Source organism: Patella vulgata, chromosome 2, assembly GCF_932274485.2.
Source record: "Patella vulgata chromosome 2, xgPatVulg1.2, whole genome shotgun sequence".
Classification (NCBI taxonomy): Eukaryota; Metazoa; Mollusca; class Gastropoda; family Patellidae; genus Patella; species Patella vulgata.
The window spans coordinates 7,032,472-7,049,687 of NC_065880.2; positions in this window are offsets into that span (position 1 = coordinate 7,032,472).

Below are 17,216 nucleotides of genomic sequence, written 5' to 3' on the forward strand. Positions count from 1 at the left end.
TTAAAAACTGTGGTCTCCTTAACAAGATTTACTGAAAAGGGCAGATAACTCACTAAGGGAGTGATGTCATGAAGTGCTGAATATCAATAGAGATGGGGTCTGTTTCACGAAATTTTAACTTTGGTAATTTGATTGGATAATATAAGATTGATTTTAGTGCTTAGCCAATCAAAACTGAAGTATCTACTAAAATTTGGATTTCATCTTTAGCTACGATTTCGAGAAACAGGGCCCGGATCTACACATGACACATACTACACGTGGACGTACAATAATGGCCTACATATAATCTACGAGATGTATGAAAACATATTTATTACTTGATAATCGATTAACATCGTATGAGTATTTAATTATTTACAGAGTATCCGGTGATACGAATCAAAACTCAACCAAACGAATAACTTACTGATATAAATGTCAGCTCGAACATCTACAACATAAACTGAAACCAGAATAAATGTTAATATCCACCTGGCCATCTTGCTATGTTTGTATACAACTACTCTAGTCAGTGTAGGTTGGTGTACCTTTTTATCTACTGTTATTGAGCAATACCGAGCAATATAAGTTTATGATTGTATCTATATGATAAATGGATCTTTGTCCCTTAAATATTGTCATCAGTTTTCAGTTTTGATATTATAGTTGGGGGCGTTTTTCAAGTTTCTTTATCTTAAATATAATGGATCTTATTACGGATTATCACATGCTTGATATTAGTGTGGATGTCAAGTCAATCGTTTATCAGTTGCAGTTCTTGAGCAATATCATCTCGGGTGGTTAATGCTAAATCATAAGGCTAGCTCAATTTTTCGTCATAGGTCACGAGATGTAAACAGGGCTAGCGCTAATCCCAACTCTAACCCTAACCCTGGACCCAGCCCCAATGCTTACCTTAACACTAATCGCCAACAATCACATGCCTTAGCCTTATTTACATCTTAGCGACCTTGACAAAAATTGAGCTGGCCTTAACAAGTAGTTTTAGCCATATCAGATTTACTCTTGAGCAAATAGATATATTACATGTGCTGAACGATTAGATATGAAACAGGTGGTGTCACGGCAACGTATGGTACATGGACATGTGTATTTGGGCTTTAATGATTACTAATACCTTATCATGCAATTAATGACAACATTTTGTTTCTTTTCCCCGGCATTTGATTGTATTCATAATCGGGGTTTTAAACATACAATATGCAAGAGCTAAATCTGCCAATTGCTGGTCTTTCTTTAGGCCCGAAATGTTATACAAACTATTAATTAGACATTTATTAACATGAAAATACCTTAATCAACTCCCGATGGCATCTTATGTGTTGGATTTTCACTGGATTTAAATCCGATTTGCTACTCAAAGCTCATTGATGATTTAACCCAAAAATAGATAATCGAGACTATGTTTTCTTATTGTACCGACTTTAGTAATGATGATCGATGCTACGCCTAAACTTCAAACAATAATATCTCGGTTCAGAGTAGAGCAATTTAACTGAAATTTTCAGCATATTTATTTTACATTATCTGGTTTTAACTATTATAGTGAGAAATGCCAGCTCTTTATCTAATCCCCCATACTTCCCTTTTAATGATTTACGAATATTAAATAAATAGAATCAAATATATGGTTTATATATGGTTAATTATATTTAGTGCATGATATTAAACGGAATATATGGCTTATTGTATTTTGGGGGTATAATCAACGATTTTAGTAATGTATATGATCTTTTTAATATTTAATGGTAGGTTCCCTGTCGCGCGATGCGTTACGATAGGATTGCCCCTATTGAGTCCACGGTATTTTGGTAAGTACAGATACGTGTGATTAAGTCTCGATCATCACCATTGCTATACGACTGACCGCAATATATGATAACTATGATTTAAATCGTAGCCCGAATCATGGTAGGGGGAACCCAATCTGATTAAAACATCGATCCTATTTCATTTCGTTTCTTATAGTTCAAAATTTCGTTATACTTGTCTTCACAACACTAGGATCTGTAAGAGTTGCTGTATTGCAGGTGTTCAAGTTGATGTGAAGAATTAGTTAATGAAATGGTCTGTTACGGCAAGTTCTTGACGTGCTCTGGACGGAACTCTTGGTAAACCCCTATAGAAACGTCAACGCTGATTGATTAATACATGTTTGACGCCATAGTGTCAAAAGCCGCTCGTATGACCCCTGACGCGACGTCCTCGTGTAACTGGTCAGATCTTCGTGTAGGCCATCGAAAATATCAACAAAAAAACGAAACGAAATATAGATCTGTATTTTAATCAGATTGGTGGGAACCTAGCATAAAGAGAGAGTATTTAAGCGGTATTATGGCGGTGTAAAATCTATATCAATTAATATACAACACTGTCATATCTAGAAAATAAACCCTCAAAATATATTTACTTATCATCTACAAGTCAATATCCAAAATATTTTGCTTCTGCTTTTAAAGAACTTCAATTCTCGTGTAAAAATTACAGCAATTCAATTTGAAGCAAGAGAGAGGGAGAGAGAGAGAGAGAGAGAGAGAGAGAGAGAGAGAGAGAGATAGATAGAGAGAGAGAGGGAGATAGAAAGAGAGAGAGAGGGAGAGAGAGAGGGAGAGAGGGAGAGAGAGAGAGGGAGAAAGAGAGAGAGGGAGGGAGAGAGAGAGAGAGAGAGGGAGAGAGAGAGAGAGAGGGGGAGGGAGGGAGGGAGAGAGAGAGAGGGAGAGAGAGAGAGAGAGAGGGAGAGAGAGAGAGGGAGGGAGAGAGAGAGAGAGAGAGAGAGAGGGAGGGAGGGAGAGAGAGCGAGAGAGGGAGGGAGAGAGAGAGAGGGAGGGAGGGAGAGAGAGAGGAGAGAGAGAGAGGGGGAGGGAGAGAGAGAGAGAGAGAGGGAGGGAGGGAGGGAGAGAGAGAGAGGAGAGAGAGAGAGAGAGCAGAGAGAGAGAGAGGAGAGATGGGGGTAACGTGCACGCGACACAAACTAGGTCATTTCCGGACTAACATATAGTTGAATTTTATTTTAATAATTCGTGAGGGAGGGGGGCGGAGGACCCGGAAAAATAACCATGAGGTGGGACGAGCGATCCTAATCCTTGATTCAGTGACAGACCTTGCGGTCAAACACGCATGTGCTAACCATTCGGCCACCCAACCCCCGACTTTAAACGATATTATGACGATGTGAAATCAATACCATATTCAATCAATCAATAGACAAGACGATCATGTGGTCATTTATTGGACTGTATTTCTCATGGCTTTCTCGAACAGTTTTGTTTTTAAATATTTATTAAAAACTCTCATATCAAAAAAAAAAACAAAAACAAAAAAAAACAAAAAAAACAAAACAAGCGGCGTTTGCGACACATGGCAATCTCATTAAAATACAGATCTATATTTCGTTTCTTTTTTTTTAATATATTTTCGATCTGAGTCCGACTGGTTGTAGTGGAAGGTCGCGTCAGAAGTCATGAGAGCGGAGAGAGAGAGAGAGAGATTTGATTTAACGTCCACATAGGCTTTAGACCTTATGACGTCAGATGTTTCTAGTGAGTTACCCACAGTTCCATACTCCTCACGCCAAAACAGGCCGTGTCATTGACTAATCCCTCACATCATCCAGAACGCGAGTTTTATAACAAAGTAAAGTAAAGACAAGTTAAACGAAATTTTGAACTTTAAAAAACGAAACGAAATGGGATCTGTGTTTTAATCAAATTGATCATATACTGTACCTGTACGGCCCCAACTATCGATCCACTAATACCTATGCTATTTTACACAGAATAATTAGAAACCCGTGTGAAACAGGCTTAAGTGTTATAAATTGTATTTATAGTTGAAACACGACTAGATAGTTAAAATGAACTGAGGAACTCATTGTATCTAAGCGGAATTAACCTATAGACCAACAGCAACTATTTCTTAGAAATTATTGTTTACGTGGGAACCAAAGCCATTCAAGCTGTTCAGATTTCTTATTAATTACTGTATTTACGTGTGAACCAAGATATTGATGCTGTACAGGAATTTGCAGAAATAATTGGAGTAGTTATTATCATTGGCGGACCACTGACCTGGGGCAACTTGGGGGTTTCAGAATTTTGATGCTATCAATAAGAGAATTATCTTTATATAGAGGAAAAATGTCTATCCTGGGTTGGTCTTGGTTTATTTTTGTTATTTGCAGTGTATATTTGTCAGAATGTGAAGTAGTGTATCTCGGAGCCGGTTCCCCTTACACAGCATTCAGAAATATCCAAAATCAGGAATCGCAACTTGTGTGGATAGAAGGTCGTCAGGATGCAGTAATTGGGTTATTTAAGTCTACAAATGTTTCTAGTTTGATTTTTGAGTTGCTGATTGGTGGATCCGACAACAGTAAGACGGCACTAAGAGTAATATATCAGGACAAAATGAAAAAAAGCACGGCTAATACACAATTCTTATTAAATCCTAACCAATATACACCATTTTGGATAAAATGGACACGCAATACTGTGTATCTCAGACCAGGTGCAATGGACAATAATGGACCAGTATTAGAATGGACACGTGACGATATTGTATCAGTTAGATATATGGCATTTCGTACTGGGACTAAATATGCCGTTAAATATGCGATGAACTTATCGTGCTCAAAAACTAACATTGCTTTCTAATGAAAAGTTATCAGTCACCGCGCTGATAAGATGGTTACAGGGGACTTAAACTCTCGTATGTGTCTGAAAAAATAACCAGATTTCCTAAAAATTAATTATTAGAACAGAAGAATTAACCAGTTCTTTAAAATGTGCCACATCTGGTTCAATGATATTGTAGTTGAGTCAGAAACCGATTACGGTAGGACAGAATTGAACAAATTCAAAGGAAATACCAGGACTGGCCGAAAAGTTCTAAGCCTGTATGTGAAATACATGTACAAAGTCGATGAAATTTCTCCAGCATCTCTAAAAAAAAGTCGTTCACAGCTGACATAACGTCATCATTACTAGGAAAATGGCGATTGGCTAGTTCCCTTTTTAATTTTTATAAACAGGTTTCATCCATGGTTAAAAAACCTGGCCAAGACATTACCAGGATCTGCTTCAAAACGGTGCTGATTGTCATGGGACCTCAGGTATCTGACACATTTGTGGTCCACAGTCAAGAGTTCTGGCACCCATCATTCGAAATTCGTTAGCGATGTCATGTACCGGGCTAATGTTTTCTTGAATGGCTGCTGTTGGTGGCCTCCCAGGACGCGGGTCATCTGCATGACCCTCTTTGCCACGCTTATATTCCGCAGCCGACTTACTATGGAAAAGAAGGGGCATCATTCCCTAAAATGGACACGGTTTCGGGATGAATTCCCAACATTAATCCTTAGAAAATTGAGACTAGACCTACCTTCCCTCGATTTCTTCTCAATATTTACTCACAAATGTTTCTCAATAGTTTCGAGGGATTGGATGGCTAAATGGTTAGCACGTGTCATAAAGTCTGTCATTGGGTCAACTGGCGTGGTTTCGATTCTCCGGTTGTATGTGACAAGGCGTAGGGTCGCTTGTTCAACTTTGTGGGTTTTCTCCGGGCCCTCCGGTTTCCTCCCACTGCTAAAGACCCCTACGTGCAAGCGAATTATTGAAATAAAATTGCCCCCTCCCAAGAATGTAGAAACAAGAACCAGTAGTTCAGAAGAATGTTTAGCTAAATGTTAAATCTAAACAATTTAAATTTTAATTAGATGGAACTTAATCTTTAATAAAACTTTGTGAAAAAACATTCTTAGCACTTCTTGTGTATATAGGGTAACCAAGACAACAGACTGAAATATTTCTTCATGATTATAATGTTTATCTGGTTACCAAGACAACACATTGAAACATATATTATGTAAGAGCTAAATCTGTCTATTGCAAGTCTTTCTTTGGGTCTGAAATGTTATATAAGCTATATATTAATCAGACATTTATTAAAATGAAGAGACCTCAATCAACTCTCGATGCTATCTCATGTGTCGGGTTTTCGCTGGATTTGAATCCGATCTGCTGCTTAACGCCCATTGATGATTAAATCCAAACGTGGATAATCGAGACTATGATTTTTACTGTACCGACTTTAGTAATGATGATCGAGGCTAAGCCTAACATTCAATCGCTAGTGTCTCAGTTCCGACTGGAGCAATTTGACTGAAATTTTTCAGCATATTCCTTTTACACAATTTAATTTTCAACTATTATAGTGAGAACTACCAGCTCTTTATCCAATCTTCCATAATGCCACCTTTAAGTGTGAATATAAGAACAGAATTTTAATCTTTAGCAGGCTATTTCCATTAAATATAATGGCTAATGGCGGTTTTATCCTAATGCTATGTAAGATAATTTTAATGTTTATTGTATATTGTCTCGGCTAATGATACAAAGCAAGCGATCACAATACTTACATTTGGCTGTCATGCTATATTGATCGATTTAGTGCCGGATTTAGAAACTTTTCTCGGTATATAGTACGGCCCTAGATAACAAACCTCATCTCTCAACCCTCCGTGTTTCGAGATAAGAGATAGTGCTATACGGTTCCACGTAGCAAAGCCCAACGCAAATCACAGTTTCTTCTGTATTTATTGCTGTTTTTCTGTATTCTCCGTATTTTTTCGGAATATAGTACGACCATATTGAATCGGCTATAGGAATCAAAACATCAAAATACCTATAGCTGGCTGATATGTTTTATTGATCGGCTTAATGCAGGATTCAGAAATGTTATTGATATCATTTTATTGTTAGACTTTCTGTATATGTACTTTTTAAGAACACAGTCTTAGGACAGAGGATGAAATGGCTGTTCTGTGGTCACCCCCTCAGTTTATTGTTTTAATTTGTGGTATCTTGTTGTCAAACTGTGAAATAATTTATCTAGGAGCAGGTTCCTCTTACACAGAATTCAGGAATATCCAAAATAAGGAATCGGAACTTGTGTGGATAAAAGGTCGTCAGGATGCAGTCATAGGATTATTTGAATCTACAAATATTTCTAGTTTGGTTTTTGAGTTGGTGATCGGTGGGGATGGTAACAGTAACACGATGTTGAGGGTAACAACTGGTTCTGGGAGTAAGGCCACGACATATGATACGCAATTCTTATTAAATCCTAACCAATATACACCATTTTGGATAAAATGGACAAGTACTACTGCATATGTCAGACCAAGTGCAATGGACAATAATGAACCAGTATTAAAAAGGACACGTGACTATACTGTATCAGTCCGATATATGGCATTTCGTACTGGGACTAAATTTGCCGTTAAATATGCGATGAACTTATCGTGCTCAAAAACTAACATTGCTATCTAATGAAAAGTTATCAGTCACCGCGCTGATAAGATGGTTACAGGGGACTTTAGACAATCATGTGTGTCTGACCAATGAGCCATAATTTCTAACAATGTTAAGAACAGACGAAATAACAAAATATCTCATGCAGAAAAGTGCGTTATTCCTCCTAAAATATTCCACCTTTGGTTCCCCATCATTCTGATTAAAATACAGATCTATATTTCGTTTCGTTTGTTTATACTTTCGATGGTCTACACTACACGAATATCTGACGCGTTGTTTTCGGGGATCGCATCAGATATCATTCGAGCGGCTTTTGACCCTATGACGTCAGATATTTATTAACCAATCAGCATTGATGTTTCTAATGGATTACCCATAGTACACCTTACGCCAAAAGCTCGCCGTAACAAACCGTTTCATCCAGAACACGTCAATGATAACAACTCTTCCAGATCCTAGTGTAATAAAGACAAGTAAAACGAAATTTTGAACTATAAAAAACGAAACGAAATAGGATCTGTGTTTTAACCAGATTACTTCCCTATCGCATTACACAATTTGAACAATGTCTTATTTAAAGATCCAAATAATTTAATATGTGTTTCGAAATATTATCGTTTATAACGAGTTTATTTACTAATTTGTGTTTAGAAAGATTAAGTCGGCCCTTATTATATCTCACTACGTCAGCAATGGACGTTTCGTGATTGGATGTTTCGACCACGGAGGATTCGGTCTAGGATGTGTCGACCATCGACCATAGTCGTCCAGATCTTGGATGTTTAGACCACAGACGTCTCGGTCTTGGATGTTTCGGTTTTGAATGTTTCGACCAAGGACGTCTTCCTCTTGGATGTTTCGACCACGGTGTTGGAAGTTTTCGGCCATAAAACAGAATATTTTATATGGGATATTTGTTGAACATGTCAATTCAGCGTTAACGACATGATACAATCTAGCTTTATACAAAGTCTATCAAATCTTTTCTGATATTTGGCTCTTAATTTCTAACTAAGAAAAGGTTAATCTGTTAACGATACCGTTTTATATAATCCTATTATTATTGCTGTCTATAATATTCCTATATTCATTTGTAAAATTTCAGTCAAATTGATCCACTCTGAACCGATAAATTAGCGATTTAATTTTGGGCCTAGTCGCGATTATCCATTTCGTGATTTAATCATGAGTGAAACTTGAGCAGCAAATCGGAGCCTAATCCAGTAAATATCGCAGGCTAGCGATGACATTGAGAGTTGATTATGGTCTGGATAAGTTAACAAATGTCTAATTAATAGTTTATAGAACATTTCAGGCCCAACTTAAGACTTACAATAGGCATATTTACCTCTTGCATAATGTATGTTTCAATATTGAACTGATACAAAATTTTGCTAATGTTAAATCTAAACAACTTAAAATGTGATTTGGAACTTAACGTTGATTTATTGTATTGTTCGTTCTTGGTGTTTTACGTCCACTTCCACAATGGATGATATCGTAGACTATTGTATTGTAAAAATAACTACTCTTTATAGTGTGCAGTAACTATGTATTGCTGGCGGTGATGTTGTAACATCACTAGACATGCGTCCACATCCACAATGGATGATATCGTAGACTATTGTATTGTAAAAATAACTTATAGTGTGCTGTAACTATATGGCGATATGTATTGCTGACGTTGATGTTGTAATATCTCTAGACATGCCACAAGGCTGAAAGGTCTACACTGTCATTAAAAAAACCCACCACCAATTAATACCTCTATTATAGTCAGTATAATAAACTAAAAGTATCTGATATCAGAAGAGCTGTATATAAATGTTTAATTAATAATTTTGTTAATGATACATGCATATTATTTTATCCATTATAGTTCATTGTCGTAACCATGACGTTATTACGTCACGTCAATTCTTGGAATTGTTAATGTTAGCCTGAAGAAGCTTAATAAAGCGGAAAGTACTCGCAAAAACCTAGTTTTCTTTTCCAAAACAACTTTATTTTTAATATAATAAAGGTTATACTGTAGGGGTTATTTAAGTTCGCTAAATGATACACCGTTCTGTATATTGAAGTCGTTAACTAAAAGTGACAACGAGAACTGGGGAAATTAGATATACCTTGTAGATTAAAATCGGGTAATGACGTCACAACCTAGTAATCCAAATATGGTATCCCATTCGTTAGAAAAATGGACACCCGTCACGCACCCATCCTCCTTGGTGCCCATATTAGAACATTGTGTTTAAATCTAGGGTAGCTTCTGAGCAACTGACCAATCAGATAAAGGACGTGTCTGGCCAATTTCCAGGGGATCAGTCTATGACTCACGCACTTATTCTCCTTATAAGAAATTGTGGGGTTTAAGTTTCTTTACACTGATTATAATACAGTTTTATTGGTTCTGGGGGGGGGGAGTGGTTAGCACGTGCGTGCGGTATAATAAGGCCTGTCATTGAGTCAACTGGCGTAGTTTCGAATCCCCGGTTGTACGTGGCAAGGAGTAGGGTCGCCTGTCCAACCTCGTGGGTTTTCCCCGGGTCCTCCGGTTTCCTCCCACTGCTAAAGACCCCTACGCGCAAGCGAATTATTGAAAATTTCAATAATTCGCTTGCGCGTAGGGGTCTTTAGCATTTCAATAATTCGCTTGCACGTAGGGGTCTTTAGCAGTGGGAGGAAACCGGAGAACCCGGAGAAACCCCACGAGGTTGGACAGGCGATCCTACTCCTTGTCACGTACAACCTGGGATTCGAAACCACGCCAGTCGACTCAATGACAGACCTTATGATACAGCGCGCGCACGCTAACCATTCAGCAATCCACCACCACCCCCCTCACTCAAAAAACGAAATAGAAAATAATAATAAATACCAATAAGAGAGACGATCAACGAAAAGGTGAAATTATATTTCCCAACCGCTGTATCATCCGAATACAACCATCCCTTGAGAGGTTATTTACATGTTGTTAATCTGGATATTCTCGCCCTGATTATACATCTATCATCAATAACAGGTGTTTCCCCAATTGTTCACAAAAATAAGCAATTGTTCGACCCAAAAAAAACCCACTTCCGTCCTGTGTCATCGAAAAGGGCCGATAATGTCATTGGCAATCATAAGGTTATCAGTAATATTTGGGGTTAGTTTCAGTCATCTTACCGTCCATTGTATAAATGAAAGGAAATAAAATGAAATGGGGTTTAACGTCCTACTCTTCGGCTCCTAAACTGGGCTAATGAAGACGGGCATACACCATACAGTGTGCTATGAGGGAAATTTTGCCCGGGCAGTGGCGCTATGGCCTACTCTTATATCGAATTCCAACTGCCAAGGGATCTTTTACGTGCATGCCAATATATACACGGGACCTCGGTTTTTCTTCCCTGTTGCCGACGTCAAATTCTGGTGTGTTATAACAATCTTCGACGACTCAAGGGCAAGCGGATTGTGCCTCCATTCAAATCGGTATTAAACATATTCGTGAAGAAAGTCAGGACGCTAATTCCGATTTCATTGACTAAAAACAAGTTGGATAACATCTAGAAAAACCCTGTTATTTCCAGTGATGAACGGCCGCTTTCGACCATCAACAGTTAATTCGGTCGTGAACGATGAATTCCGGTAACAAATGATCATGGAATAGATGAAACTCATTTGATTAGAAGGGATATACCCGAATTATGTATTGTTTAATGGTCGAGAGCGAGACATTAAGTAATATATTGTAACAACAAGAGGACCGTCAGGTCCGAGTGTTTTTACAATATATTACGCAATGTCTCAGCTCGAGACCATTAAACATCTTAAAATACAGACACTCCGCACGTGCGTTTACAGTGAAATACGTCACTCGAGTCTAATATTTGACAAGGTACGGTTGGCAAGTTGCCCGTACGATTATTTGAAATAATGGTACTCCAACATCAAAGGGTGACGTCATATCTGTATTTTAACTATGAATATTGGCCGAAAATAGAACTTTTATTCGACAAATCACGGATGACTGTCTAGTTTACTGCAAGCAGAGCGTATATCAGTACACCATTTTAGGGTTGGTGGGGTGCATTCTGAACAGACCAGCTACCTACAGAGACAAACAGCTACCCATAATTTAGTTTTCGGGTGATAGTTGGGGGGGGGGGTTATGTATTTACAAAAATTACAGATGTTTTCTTTTTAACAAATGGAAGGGTAGATGGCCGGATGGTTAGCGCGTGCGCGCTGAATCATAAAGTCTGTCATTGAGTAAGTTGTCGTGGTTTTAACAAATGTAAAAACTAACTTTGTAGGTGAAACAACGGGACAGCAGAAACAACAACAACAACATGGTGGACCACGGAGAACTAATTTTATATCTTCAGCCATATCTGATTATAAACTATTTTGCTTGGAGTTCGTAGAGAGATATCATAGAGCGTTGCTAGAAGGACGTTTAGCCGCCCCTGACTCGAGGCTAGGATAAAGACATCGTGGTTCTTACAAGAACGTACCTTCAACCTCTGGTTCGAGGCAGGGATAGAGCCAATATGTAGTGTTTTGATCGTTAGGTCTGAGTTCTAGGCTTGTTAAACTCAGAACGTAGATATTATAATAACTCATAGCGTACTATCATAGATGATGTAGTTTCCTGTATTTCATATATAAAAGTATAGTTATTAAAATACAATGTTCCATGAATCCCGATTAACTTTCTCGACTAATGCAGGGATCGAACATGCGACCTCCAGACTAGCGAGCCAGCGTCTTACCAACTTAGCCACCGCGGCTCCTATATTGATAGAATAACTTTTTTCAATAGTTCCTCGGATTTTTCTGTGTGCTTCAACTTTGTTGGCGATGTGGGGTGGCGGGCCTGGCAATTTACATAACACTATCTAGTCTAGTCCTTCGGATTAGTAGGAAAATCGAGACCCTGTCTAGACGTAAAAGAACCCTTGACAACCAGAGCAAAATTCCCCTCATAGCATATTGTATGGTTTGAATAAATGAAAGGAAAGTTTAACGTACTTCTGCTACGACTGGGCGAATTTGTTTGGGGTATGCCTTCATTAGTTCAGTCCGCACAGAATAGTATGACATAAAATAAAACCAAGTACGAACAATCCAAACCATTAGACAAAATTCGAAGTCCTAAAAAAACGGTATAGGCAAAATATTGTAATAAGGCAAAATAGTGTAATCAGCATATGAACTGTTCACCGTGTACAAAATACACGACAAACAGTGGTAACAGGTGTCCGGAAGAGTAAGCTTGCCCTGTCTGGCGCCACACCCGCCATAGCTGCATCCAAACTATTAGGCGAAATCTCGGTAAAATAGCGTGATTGGCCAAAGGACTATCGGTATGCAACATGCACGTGATGAACAGTGCTAACGATGTAGTAGACAGACATTATCAGGGAGAAAGTATACGCGTCAATTAAATATATCTAGAATAATAGCCGAGAGAGACGTTAGTCTCCTCTCTCCCCACAAATTCTAGTTGCTATCTTGGGTTGTTATTTTTGATGGGCACCATTTCCTCCAAATATGGTAGGGCGGCCATTTTGGATCTTTAAAGTTAAAAAATATGGACTGGTAGATTGACGGATTGATTATTATGACGCCAATATGAATGGCGTTTAAGAGCTAAAGAACATGTTGTTGCTGTAATAACACCAAGACTTGTAACACCAAAACCACTGGGCTATTTATAGATATACTACAGTCAAGCGCATAACGCAGCCCTCTGACACGCAGCTATTCTACATATAAATGATATCGTAGTTTTTAAATTAAAAAAGATAATTTCCTTTAGTTTTTTTTGTGATTTCAAAACGAAGCACGAACAAGTGTCGAGGAGATGTACCCCCCCCCCCATCCCTCCACCTCTCACAGTCTTATTATTATTTAATAAGGTCTGTCATTGAATCGTTGGTTTTCCCCATAACCTCTAACACCATGGAACTGCTAACGCCTCTCTACGCGCGTTAAAGCACTCTTTCCCCCTTCTCTCTCTCTCTCTCTCTCCCGCTCTGCCCTAAAAAAAAAAACTGGTGGATCAATATTCCGATGGCGAGTTACTCTGCCAAATGATGACACATGACACTCCCCACCCCCACTCTCTCTCTCTGCCAAATGATGACACATGACACTCCCCACCCCCACTCTCTCTATCTGTCTCTCTCCTAGAAAGAAAGAAACTGGTAGTTCAATATCCCGATGGCAAATCGCTCTGCCTAATGATGACACATGCCCCCGACCTCTCTCTCTCTCTCTCTCCCCTAAGTGTGTAAGACGCTTGCTCGCTAGCCTGGAGGTCGGGTGTTCGATCCCTGCATTAGCCGAGAAAGTTCATCCAGATTTTCCGGCGTGGTTCTCCCTTGTCAGTGATGCAGGACAGAGGGGCTGACAGGGAAAGCTGTCTAGTCGTTCGGATGGGACGAAAAACCGAGGTCCCGTGTACACATTGGCGTGCACGTAAAAGATCCCTTGGCAGTTGGAATTCGATATAAGAGTAGGCCGTAGTGCCGCTGTCCGGGCAAAATTTCCCTCATAGCACACTGTTTGGCGTATGCCCGTCTTCATTAGCCCAGGTTAGGAGCAGAACAGTAGGACGTTAAACTCCATTTCATTTCTCTCTCCCTCTCTCTCTCTCTCTCTCTCTTAGAAACTGGTAGTTTAATATCCGAATGGTGAATTACTCTGCCAGATACTCTCTCTCTCTCTCTCTCTCTTTCTCCTGAAAAGAAACCGGTAGTTCAAAATTGATTGAAAGTTTTTATTGTGTAATAAATAAAAATAATAAATACAGTGTTACACGTATCTTGATATATCTATGCACTGCTAGTACTTTAAAAACAAAACAATTTTATAATATATTTAGAGAATATAAAATTTAAAAAGAAAAAAAAAACAATAACATAACCATTAACTATAACAAATTTGTAATAAAATACAGTATCTAAATTATCTCCCCTTGATAAAGTACGCTGCGTGGGAGTTACGCCCCTTCACCATTTTCTAGACAGTTTCGTTTAACATATTTCTGTGTTAATTATATTTTTATTTATTTATTTTCTTTTTTGTTTGTCAAAATCATTTCAAAACAAGAACAGTTTTTCCACTTGAATGATTACAAATTCAAAACATACCTTCCCCGTCAAAAAATAAAATTTATATGTATCAATACAGATTAGGTTGTTTCCTCATATCAATAAATGAAGTTCACCAAATAGTAATTTGAATTAACTGACATATCCATACATTATCTATAAGATGGGGTAACCATGCACAATGGATTCTATTCAGAAATAGATTTTATCATAGGACCAATGTCGATATGTCTAATAACAAAGACATGCGTTTCTAGTAGCGACGGTGAGTGTCGCTATGGCAGCTTAGTAACTTAGGTTACCGCTTCCAGGAAGTCGACGTTACTACGTTAATATTAGTAACCTAGACAACCTCTATGGTTACCAGGACAATCATTGCCTGAGACAGGATAACGGTGACTAAGGTATGTGTCGATCGGAGCCACAGTCGGTGTCTATCTATTAAGGCGAAACTCGTGTAGATAAAGAAAGGGGAGGTAACCAATAATAGCTACAATTATCTCACTAATAATATTAACAACATCACAATAACATTTATAATATTAATCTTTACAGCTTAAATATAACCAACATAAATAAGACATTCCGCGTATATAGTCTTATACAGTCATTGCTGTCAAGGTTGACGAGACAACTTGGGTAGTAGTCATTCTATTGAATTAGGTACATGTGTTATGCTCGGTTTAGACCTCTTTACGCATCGCCTTTGCCTCCGTAGTGAACAAGGCAGAGTTTATCTATGTTTATGTGTTCGAATGTGATTTTTCCTTCATTTTGTAATTGTATGCTGTTCTCCTTGGGAGTTTTTATGCAATAAACGAACTTACTTACTTACATCAACATGGCGAGTAAAAAATATAAAATTGAAATGGTCGTAAATAACGTTAATCTGTTTCATTCTAACAATTATGCCCTTTTGACCGTATACTCTGGTATTTTGTCCCTTTAATATTATTTCTAATTTCACACTAGGGTGCTTTATTAAATGGTGACCATGTTTTGTTAAATGATGATCATGATTTGTTAATTAATTGGCATGATTTGTTAATTGATTGGCATGATTTGTCAATTGATTGACGTGATTTAGTAATTGGTTTTTGTATGATTTGGTAAATGAATTGTCAATTGATTGACATAAATTGTTAATTGATTGACATAAATTGTTAATTGATTGACATAAATTGTTAATTGATTGACATGATTTGTTAATTGATTGACATAATGTGTTAGTTGATTGACATGATTTGTTAATTGATTGACATGCATTGTTAACTGATTGATATGATTTCTTAACTGATTGACATGCGCTGGTAATTGATTGACATGCGTTAATTGATCGTCATGATTTCTTAAAGGGTGACCATTTTTCGTTAACTGACAGATGATGACCATATTTTGGTAATTGATTGTTATGCTTTTTTCATTGATATACCAAGGACACAGATGTAACAAAATTGTGAATGATATAAATTTACGTTCACTGAAATTATTCTTAAGAGTAACGTATAGTGCACGCGCATTAATTACTTGGAAACTAGTATTCAAAATCAACGCCTGAGTATCAGATTTATCTAAAATTATGTACACGGTTTAAAAATCGAGTGACAATGGACCGTCCAATAACTTCAATGTATTATTGGAACGGTATAATATCATTATTCGCGGAATGTCCCTTTACACTAACAAGCATAATATTATAACATTTATTATAATCATTTTTATATTTTAAATACAACCAACATAAGTATTAACACTTTTAAATATTTTAAACTATAAAATCTAAAACACAACCTTTAACAAACAAACTGGCAAATTCTTCGTTTCTTTCAATCACCAACAAGATAAATATGAAAAATTAAAGTACTTTAAATTTAAAACCCTAAAACGTATGTTTCTAATAATTCTAATCTGTAAAAATAGCGGCACATTAAGATATATATTTAAAGTTAGGTTATTTCTCCACATTTCTTCTGAGCACAACAATGAATTATTGAGTGAAAAAAAACGTCACTTCCGTCCCACAATTATCTTGCCATTGCTAAAGATTCTTACGTGCAAGCAAATTATTAAAATCATATCATACCGAAATTAACTAGTTTGTATCGAGTGAATATTAAACCTCATCTGGGCCCCGGATGTCCGTTGTGTCGCAGTACGTAATCTACTGGTCATGTGCGCCTTGGTATCACGTCGCGCGATCTGGCAAATGTTGTTTTTTTTTTTCGTGTATAATTTTTTAAAAATAATATTGGTATTATTCCCTTGGCACGTGATATAAATTACGCCTATATAAAGGGGCATATTTAAAGCTTGCTTATATATATTAAGCTACAAATTTTTATATATATATATAATGCGATATTATGTATCAAGGCAAAAATTATCATTTACAGCAGAGCGACAAAGTGATGCACTTTAGCTTTTGACCTCTGACCTGAGATTTTTTATTTATTTCTCTGCCAAAAAGAAAAACTTTTACCATTTCCATTTTATCTTTTAGAATCACCATAAATATATTTTGCACAATCTCCATTAAGGTCAATCTTATCAAAACTAGAAGGTCATTTTTTTTCATTTCGTTTATTATGACATCCGATAAAAAAACGGAACGAAATAAATGTTTAATGTTAATTAAATTCGAATATGATCCGCCAAGCATGACATAATTTAATAATAAAAATTGATATAAAAAGCTCCGTTCTAACTAACAAATACTATAGTACTACATGGACCAGGGCCCTTATTCACGAAAACTTAAACTAAGATACAATCTAAATTTTAAGAAATGCTGCAA